The following is a 10,483-nucleotide window of genomic DNA, read 5'->3' as shown; positions in this document are numbered from 1 at the left end:
ATCCCGGCGCTCCTTTGCAAGGTACAACACTTGTGTAAATATTTTTATCTTGCATAATGTCTGTGGCCGTTTGTTACTAACGGTTCCCACTTTTTGCCGAATGCAGGCCATGCTGCGAGTAAACAGTCTCAAAAGGCCATTTAATGATAAGTCCAAAGAGATAAAGGCTGCAAAAGCTCGGGCCGCCTCCTCTTTAGATAGTACCAATTTTGAGATTGCTCAAAACGAGCTTCTGACACTTGATATGATGTATTCCCAGGTGAAGCAGGACTTGGACGTAGCAAGGAGGCGGGTAACCAAGCTTCAAGATGAGGTCAAGAGCCTCAAGGCCAAGCTTGAGCCCCTCGAGGAGGCAAACAAGAAGGCTGATAAGTTGAAGGAGTATGTTGGCAAGCTGAAGGGCCGACTAGAGAACTAGGAGGCCCAGCTTCGGAAAAAATATAAGTCGTGGGCCGAGCAAGAGAAGGAATCCGTGGTCAAATAAATGATGGAAGATTACGAGGCCATGATACGGATGATTTGGGAGTCTGTCCATCCAGGCTCTAACTACAAAACTTGGAAGGCCAAGTTTGATGTGGCCAACGACGAGTTCAATGCCCAGCTCCTGAAGCAAGCCGAAGAAGAGGCGGTCGCTGATGGTGAGGTGTCCAACTCTACAAAGGGGTCGAGCTCTGGGAATGATGATCAGGAGGAGGGGGAGAAAGAGGAAAGTGATGAGCAGCCACCTAAGGGCAACAAGGATGTTGCGGTTGTCGATACTGAAAACCTCACACCTGGTACTTAAGCTATATGTTGTTTATGCGGCCGAATGGCCATCTGTTATCACTTCCAGCCTGTGCGCCGTGTGTCTTTGTATTTTTACCAACCAAGGGGTCGGGTGAATCAACAATTTCTGCCGGTTGTACCGGTTAACATTTACAGTCGTCCGTAGGGACGACTGGTTAATTTATGAATCATTCGATCATGTGATCGGTTTTTATCATGTTGATCTTTCCTTGCCTTAAAATTTTAAATCTTTTCGAATTTGTTTGGTATGCCTAGATTTAAGCTAAGTCGAATTTGTTTGGTATGCATAGATTTAAGCTTAGCTTAATCATTAATTTGAATAGTTACGAGCGTTATCTTAATGACTATTTGACTTAATCATTAATTAAGTGGATGATTAATTAAGTGGAATCGGGCCGTCTGCACATCATATTAATGGTACCTAAATATGTAATTAAAGCAATAAATAAGCTGAATTTAGAAAAAGCGACTTTCATTGATGAGCTTTTCATTCAACGGTTTACAAAATTTCAAAAGTAGTTTGTTTCAAGTTATCTACATTCCAAGTTTTGGCTAGTTGTCTGCCGTCTGATGTTTCCAAATGGTAGGTGCCGCCTCTTACTTCTTCATAGATTCGGTAAGGGCCTTCCCAATTAGGGGTTAACTTTCCTTTCTCATTTTCCCTATCAATTGCCTCCATTTTTTGTAGCACAAAATCCCCTACTTTCAAGGGCCGCTTGTGTACTCTTTTGTTGTAGGCTCTAGTCATTCTCAGACGGTAGATCTCATGACGCAAGGCAGCGTTGCCCCTGCGCTCGGGGAGTGAGTCCAATGCTATCCGCATGGCCTCCCAATTTGCCTCTTCGTCATATAGCATGACTCGAAGAGTCAGCTCATAGTGTTTAATGGGAAAAACGACCGCTGCGCCGTATACCATGAGAAATGGGGTCTCTCCAGTTGCCCTTTTTGTTGTTGTTCTGATGGTCTAAAGGACGTGAGGTAACTCATCCGCCCACAGGCAGCCAGCTCTTTTAAATTTCTTTTTAATGCCGTCTGAGATTAACTTGTTGAAGGATTCGACCTGGCCGTTTGCTTGGGGTCGGCCGACTGATGCAAAACAGTGTGAGATCCCTTGATCTCCCAACCAAGTCTTGAGTTGAGGAGTCTCAAACTGAGGACCATTGTCAAAAACCATAGACATAGGCATGCACCCCAAACCGGGTGATGATGTTCTTCTAGATGAAGGAGATGACGTCCTTCGTCTTAATGTTTTTTACCGCCTCTGCCTCCACCCATTTAGTAAAGTAATCTACGGCAACCAGGATATACCACCATCCGCCTGATGCATGTGTATATGACCTAAGAATGTCCATGCCCCATTTTGCAAATGGTAATGGGCTATATATGGCCGTCAGATCCGTGGCCGGACGGTGTATGAGTTTGCCAAATTTTTTACACTTATCACATTTTTTCACCAAAGCCATGGCGTCCTCCTCAAGGGTGGGCCAGAAGTAGCCCTGCCGCCTGCCCTTTCTACTAGAGACCTTCCACCTATAGGTGAGGCACAGAAGCCCGAATGCAAATCCTCCAGAATCTCTTGCCCCTTTTCTGGAGTGGTGCATTTCAAGAGGGGTTGTAGAAACCTTTTCTTAAAAAGCTCTCCTTTATGAATTTTAAAGTTGGCCGCACGCTTTTTTAGTGCGGCTGCTTCTGATGCTGAGTCTGGTAGCGTGCCATCTAGTAGATATGCCCGGATGCTATCCATCCAGGTAGAGGTTCAGCGCCAAATTTTGATAGGCTAAAGTCGTATCACCTAATCAAAAGAATAACCTAAAACCACTAACTAATAATAGATAGGGAAGTAGGGTCGAATCCACAGGGAAACATCATTCTTCTATTCCTAATTAATTATTATAATCTAAACTATTAAATAACCAATTTATTTTTAAAGTGAATTAAACTAAGGATAATAAAAAGGGAGAAATCAATAATAAGAAGCCTAGGGTCACAGATTCACCAATAATTAATATTCCGGGATAAAATATAACAATCAATAATTAACATTACACATATAACATGATTAACATGCTCTCGCAATTTATTATTCAACATAGATCTAACAGGCTCTCGCAATTTACTAGATCTAAGTTCGTATTAAAAATAGCCTTTAATATCAAATTAACATCTGCTCGATCCATAATCCAATTGTAAAGAATTAAAACAATTCAATAAGAAATCATCATACAATATCAATAATCAACAATAACAAATTATCCCTTCATATTAATTATGGATTCCCCAAGAACCCTAGAATTAAACTACTCACACATAATTAAATCTAAACTAATCAAAACATATGAAAAAGACGTGATCATGATCAAAGCAAGAAAATAAATAATAAAGGAGAGAAGAAAGAATACCGAAAGAAGGGAAATATGAAATTGCACTAAAAGGGAGAACTTGAGTTTAACAATAATCACCAACTAAAAATCTCTCTAAAGTTTTGAGTATGAAAAGAGAATAATGAAAAAAACGTAACTAAGAAAAATTACAAGAGGAGTATTAATCCTAAGCTCGGAGATTAACCAAAACAAAAGTCCTAAATCTCCTGGAATTACACGCGCCCGATCAGGCGAAGGGCTGCCCGATCAGGCCCGCCTTTTTTCGTTGTTTCTTATTTCTGGGTAGCCGCCCGATCGTGCCATAGGCTGCCCGATCGGGCCCGGCTTTCTTTAGCCGTGGCTTTCCCTTCTTTGTTTCCTTGGGCTTCAATCATCAAGAACCCAACTCCTTCTTGGTCCATTGCTCGGACCAATTTCACGAACCAAGCCCTTAGTTACCGATACGATCGGTCTTAGGCTACAATCAACGGTCATGAATGTGATACAAGCCTCAATATCTCGTAGTTGTCGGAAAACCATAGGAATTACCGACAAATTGGGAATTTCCTACAAAACAAATGCCAACTCTATAAAACATTTGAAACGACATATTATTACTAAAAGTAGCTCCGAAGAGCTCAAATATGCGTATAAATGACCATGGGACGGGGGATAAAATAGCATACAAAACACATATATCAGGATCCTATTCAATGCTTTGCTTATTCCATAACTTCCCAAAAGACTGACCGAGGTGTATCGCATGAGGCGGATGATGCCAACTTAGAGAGCGCATCCGCCTGATTGTTCTCGGACCGGGGCACTTGACTCAGATTGAATTCTTCAAGTGTCTCGGCCTCAGCTTTGACCGCCTGCAAATATTTAATCATAGCCGGATGGGTGGACTCATAGTCACCATGGTATTGGCTAACGACCAACTGAGAATCAGAGCAGGCGTCGATTTTTGTTGCCCTTGCAGCCCTGCACATGCGGATACCGGCTAGCAAGGCTTCATATTCTTCCTCATTGTTTGAGGCCTGAAACTTGAACCGTAGTGCATACTCATACTTGTCTCCTTTAGGAGACTTATATATAACCCCTACACCGCAGCAGTTCATAGTGGAGCTCCCGTCCACATACACCTTTCAAACCTGATCAGTGTTATCCGGCGTAGCCAGCCTTGTCATTTCGACGATGAAGTCGGCGAATGCCTGACCCTTTATCGCCTTCCTTGATTCGTAAGTGATTTCCAGACTTTGCCTTTCAATAGCCTAATTGAGCATTCTACCGGATGAGTCCAAGGTTGTCATTGGGCCGTTTGATTGGTTGATCAGTGTAGAGCACTACCAGATGTGCCAAGAAGTAGGGTTTCGACTTCTTGACAACCATAAAAAGAGCGAGGCCAAAATTTTCAACCATGGGGTGTCGAAGCTCCGCGTTTCTAAGAACATGGCTGATGAAATAGACCAAGAGCTGGATGCCATCTCTTTTAGCAAGGAGAACAGCACTGAGAGCATGATCTGAGACAGCTAAGTACATGTAGAGCATCTCCTTGGACAGAGGGCTAACTAGCCTTGGCAAAGAGTGCAAGTGTTGCTTTAACTTTTGGAAGTCCGCCTCATCATCATCCCCCCATTCAAACATAGTCTTCTTCCTGATTGCTTGGAAGAAGTAAAGGCACTTGTCGCCTGACCGATTGAGCAATCTCCCTAGGACCGCCAGACAACCTGTTAGTTTCTACACTTCCTTGACAGTGCGGGATGATTTCATGTCAATGACCGCCTGTATTTTCTCAAGGTTGGCCTCTATCCACTTCTGGTCAATCAGGAATCCGAGAAACTTCCCAAACTCAACACCAAAGACATACTTCTTAGAATTAAGCATGACCTTATGCCGCCTGAGTGTGGTGAATGTTTCTCGGAGGTCAGCAAGGTGATCCGCCTGCTGCTAGTTGGATTTGACTATCATGTCATCAATGTATGCTTCTACATTCCTCCCAATTTGATTAATGAAGACTGTATTAATCATACTTTGGAAAGTAGTAGGTGCATTCTTCAAGCCAAACGGCATCACAGTATAACAGAATAACCCCTGATCAGTGACGAATTCCGTCTTCTCTTGATCCTTTTTTCACAGGGGAATCTGATGAAGGCCTGAATAGGCGTCCATGAAACTCATCAGGGCATGTCCGCCTGTAGAGACGACCAGACTGTCGATCTTTGGAAGTAGATAACTGTCCTTCGGACATGCTCTATTTAATTCAGTGTAATTAACACACATGCGTCAGGTTCCATTCAGCTTCTTTACATGAACAACGTTTGCAACCCAATCAGGAAAGTTACATGGCCGAATGAACCCAACGTCTAACAGCCTTTTAACTTCGGCAGCTGCTGCCCGACTTTTCTCATCGCCGTGATTTTTTTCTTTTGCCGGATGGGCTTCTTTTTTGGATCAACGGTGAGTTTGTGGACAGTAAGATCTGGGTTGATGCCTAGCATCACTTCCACTTCAAAGGCAAAAATGTCCTTGAATTCTTTAAGCAGGATATGCAAGTCTGCACCCAACTTTGCAAAAGCAACCGTCACCACCTTAACAGTACGCTCTGAATGGCTGTCATCCAGAGCGATGTCAATGTGTTCACCATCTGGCTGGGGACGGAGGTTGTCTGACCGTTCCCCGGTCAGTGATTGCTATTGCTTCTCCTTTTTTACCACCACCATCTAATCAACTTTTCTCTTTTTTCGGCTGATGGTGGGGCTGGCTCGGGATCCTTGACATCGTCAAGGTTTATTGGCTCCTCACCCTGGCCGGCTGCGGCCACTGTGGGCTTGACGTTCGAGAGAAAGCATTCTCTGGCCGTCTTCTAGTCCTCGTTCAGGGAGCCAACAGAACCGTCATCCCTTTCATAATTCAGCAGCATGAGGGAGGGGATAATGATTGCCTTGGATTCGTTCAAGGTTGGACGGCCTAGAATGAGATTGTAGGCGGTCAGTTCCTTGACGACCATGTGGCGTCCTTTCACTTTCTCTCCCAGCCAGATGGATAGGTCACCAGGTGCACCACGCCGCCCCTAAATCCAACTAAGGGGTGTGCAACTGGATACATGATGCTGGGCTTGTACTTGAGCTTCATCAAGCACTTGTAGCTGATGATATTAGAGGAGCTTCTTGTGTTTATGAGGATCCGGCCAGCCAACTGGTTGGCGACCTTACAGTCAATGACCACGGGGTCATCATGCGGCATCCGGACCTTGCCTTGGTCCTTCTCCGTAATAATGACCTCTGGAAAGGCTGTCGAAGACGCTTGCCCCTCATCAACAGCATTTACATCCATCTTTCTTAGATGGTCCTTGGTGCCCCGAATGGTCGGGCCACCTCCAGCGAATCCGCCTGCTATGGTGTAGATCGGCTCGTCGTTAGTGTCTAAACTATCAGTAGGCCGGGGAGTCTTCTTGGATGACTGCCCAGGATTTTTCTTGGAAGTCGCTTTGGACTTCAAGACATATGATATCAGCGCTCCTTTATCGGCCAGTCAGTCCAACAGCCGCTTGAGGCTGTAGCAGTCGTTGGTGTCATGACCGACATCCTCATGGTAGTGGCAATGTTTGTTTTTGTTCCGATTCTCGGTGGAACCTTTTATTGGATTCGGCTTCTCTTAGGTCAGCCGGTCCTTTATCTCAATGAGGATGGAGTAACTGTCCTTATTGAACTCGTACCTTGGGATGTACGATTTATATTCTTTCTTTTTCTTCTAGGACGGCTGATCTGAGTCATCAACCGCCCAGATATCTTTTCTCTTTTTGCTCTCTTTAGACTTTTGAGCCGGCTGAGTAAACCGACTCTCTTTCTTCTTATCAGACTTTTTAGGGTCCGATTGCTTGTTGGAGGAGCAGAGTTCGGTCGTCTATATATAGGCTTCCGCCTCCATCAGAGCTCCCTGGAGAGTAAAAACTTTCTTTTGGACGAGGTCGAACTTGAAGGTTGACCCATTCTTCAGACCCTTGAAGAATTTTGTATAGGCTACCTCATCAGACAGTTCTTGAATTTGGATTCTCACCAGATTGAATTGCCTGACGTAGGAGTGGAGTCCTTCTCTATCCCCCTGCTCACATTTCTTAGATCGAGACTTTTTTTCTTTGCAGGGATATTCATAGAACAGTTTGAATCAAACAAGAACGCAAGCATCTTGAAGCTGTTTATACATACAGCCGGCAAATTGTCAAACCACTGTTGGGCTATGCCCTTCAGGGTAGCTGGGAAGCATCGACACCAGGCGGTATCATCCAACCCCTGCAGGTACATGAGGTGGGTATATGCCAGAAGGTGATCTTTTGGGTTGGTGGTATCAATGTACCATCATAGGTGCCCACCAACACATTTTTAACCTTGGCTGGTTGTTTCGCCTCGGTTATTTCCCTAGTGAATGCAAAGGGTAGTTCTCCAAGGTTTTCCAGCCTGAGCTGCCAGTCCATCGGTTGGACATGAAATGCCGCTTGACCTCCAAAGAAGGCAGGCTGAATGTAAGGCAATGCAGGCGGCTGGTATAACGGCTGGGCCGCATATTGAGCCGAATTAATGACATAAGGACCTGTGTGGACGGAAGGACCGCATGACGGAGTTCCATGTACAGATTGTGAATTCCACACTGAGGTATTCTTGAATTTGTCTAGGTAAGTCGACGTGGAGGCCGACTCGAACAGCTGCTGGTTTTTCTTTTGTTTAATGTAAAGTCAAGCATCAGAAAAAGTCTTTTTACTGTCGTCCAACTGAACATGCCGGATGACTTTTCTTTATGTTATTTCGGGGAAACGGAATTTAGACAGGTTAATCAAAGGTCGAGCCTTCTCCTTGGTTGTAGGATGGGGAGTAGGCTGTCGGTCTTTGACTGACTTAGCTCTCTCAGATTGAGCTGGTTTTTTAGCCGACTGCTCTTTTTTAGGAGCAGCCGTCTTTTTGGTGATCAAGTCCTTGATTTCATCCTTGAAACTCGCCATGAATTTCATGAGTTCGTCTCGAATGAATGGGGCAGATCCTCCTGCTTGTGTCTGAATAGACGGTTGTCTAGAGGGCTTGCTTGTACCCGCCTGGTCATGGTTTCGTTCAAGTCTATCCTTGGGAGGGGTGCGTTTTGAGATGAGTGACCCAGCAGGGGCCCCATAGGTTTCAACTTTACAGTCGTTATCAGTGCTATGGTCTGAATAGACCTTTTCTTCAATCGGAGGTTGGTTGGTTTTTGGAGGCAGTACAGGTTCTTGTGAAACCATTTTTGAGGTACTCTCCCCACAGACGACGCCAAATGTTTTGGGGTTTTTTGTGTCCCTCGGGAGAGTTACAGATCGCAGTCTGGATCCAAGCCCCCTGTACCTGCAAAATAACGGAAGCTCCAGATGTTCGGAGATCCGCCTCCGACAGTCAAGTTGGTACGGGATTGGAGTAAAAACGTGCGAAAAGTAAATATCTTCTTGGATTCCAAAATCAGGTGTTTTCTCTATTTTCGAGAATAATAAATGATGTAATGATTGTAAGGTGCCCAATAATTGGGGGAATCTCCCTATTTATAGGGTCCTAGAAAAGTGTGCCCCCACCCTAGGGTTTGATGACCTAGGGATTTGGGCTGCGCCGTTTTACGGCTCTCTAGGGATTTGGGCCTTGAAGGCCAGCATTTCCCCTCCAAATATCCTCCTGCCACATGTCGTTGTAATACCTCGTATTTTTATACGTATTTTTTAATTAAAATAAGTATTTTGAGAAGTATTTAATTAAATTGAAATGTTTTATTTAAAGTATTTTAATTATTTATTTTAATAAGTTTGGGAATATTTATAAAAGGAAAGTTTATTTAATTAATTAATTTAATTAAGTTGGGGTTTAATTTAAGGGAAGTTTTAGTTTAGTAAAGTTTTATTAGGGATGGGATTAGGAAAATTAAAAGAGAAAAGTTTAGGGAGAAAGGCCTTAGAGAAGGGGTATAAATATCCCACATATGAGGCAAATCAAACTTTGCCTAAAGTGGAAAAAACCCAAGGTAAACTTCTCTCTCCTTTCTCCTTATTTTCTTTCTTTTTCTTTCCCCTTTTTCCCCTTCCCCTTTTCTTTTTTTCGGCTGCCCTTCACCACCACCGGCCGACCACCAGCAGCGGTGGCCGCCAGCCGCCGGCAGCAGGCAGTCACCGGCGCCGGCAGCAGCCAGGTGGCTGTCGGCTGCCATGGTTTTCGAAAAAAAAATAAAAAATTAAAACTTTATTTTAAAAAAAAAACTAATTTATTTCTAAATCTAATTGTTAATTATGAGTTTTGGGATTTGATTTTTGATGTTTGATTATAATTAATATGTTAATTAATTTTCAGATTATGTTTTTAATTAAAAAGCCCTAATTTTTGAAACCCTAGGTTCTTGATTTGTAAATTATTGATGGGTTATGATGTATAATGGTTTAGACCTTTGATTAAAGTGTTTTAAGGCTTAATTACAGCAAGTTTAATTAAAATATAGTGCTGCAATTTTTAGTAGAGCATTTAAAATCAAGTTTCTTTAAGGAATTTTAATTAACCATTAATTGGGATTAAATATGATGTTTTAAATATAATTTCAGCTTATTTTAATTAAATTATGAGGGGTTTTATAATAGTATATATTGCTGGAAGTTTGTGTAGAGAGGATTTTAATACTCTTCTATGATTTTAAATTGTAGGAGACTTTGAAGTGAGAGATTTTTATTAGTCGTGGCGATTTTAAGATCGTATACAAGGTACGTTCGCGTACTTAGCATAATTATATTGATGTAGTAGCATGTTAAATGTGTTTGGTTGATTACAAGTAGTATCATGCTAGGTTTTGGATTGGAAATTATGATTTGGATCCTATTGGTGATTGGATTATGAAGCATGATTTAATTGTGATGGACTATTGAATGGAAAATAATAGTTTGGAATATTATTTATGAACCACATATTTATTTATGGCATGTTAGAAAGCATGTTTAATTAAACTGAATGTTTAATTTGGTTTGGAATATTGAAAAGGAATTTTATTATGGTTCATATAATTTTTATTGATGTTATAAGCATGAGAAAATAGCTATATAAGTGTCTATGTACACAAGGAATAAATTGTATATTGGTGCCTTAGTGCACTTAAGGTGTTTTTAACACCGAGGGATAGGAATTGTGGTGTTTTATGCGTTTAAGGTGTCTTTGACACCGAGGTAGATTTAAAAAGGGTTCAACATTATATGATATGTGGTCACTAATTATTCAAGAATTAAATTGGTATATTTAATTGATTGATTAATTACTATTGATTGAATGATTATGGTTTGAGAGTCATCACCAAGTTTA

This window comes from Chenopodium album, chromosome 15 (assembly GCF_948465745.1).
Source record: "Chenopodium album chromosome 15, dcCheAlbu1.1, whole genome shotgun sequence".
Classification (NCBI taxonomy): Eukaryota; Viridiplantae; Streptophyta; class Magnoliopsida; order Caryophyllales; family Amaranthaceae; genus Chenopodium; species Chenopodium album.
This window is presented reverse-complemented; position numbering follows the sequence as displayed.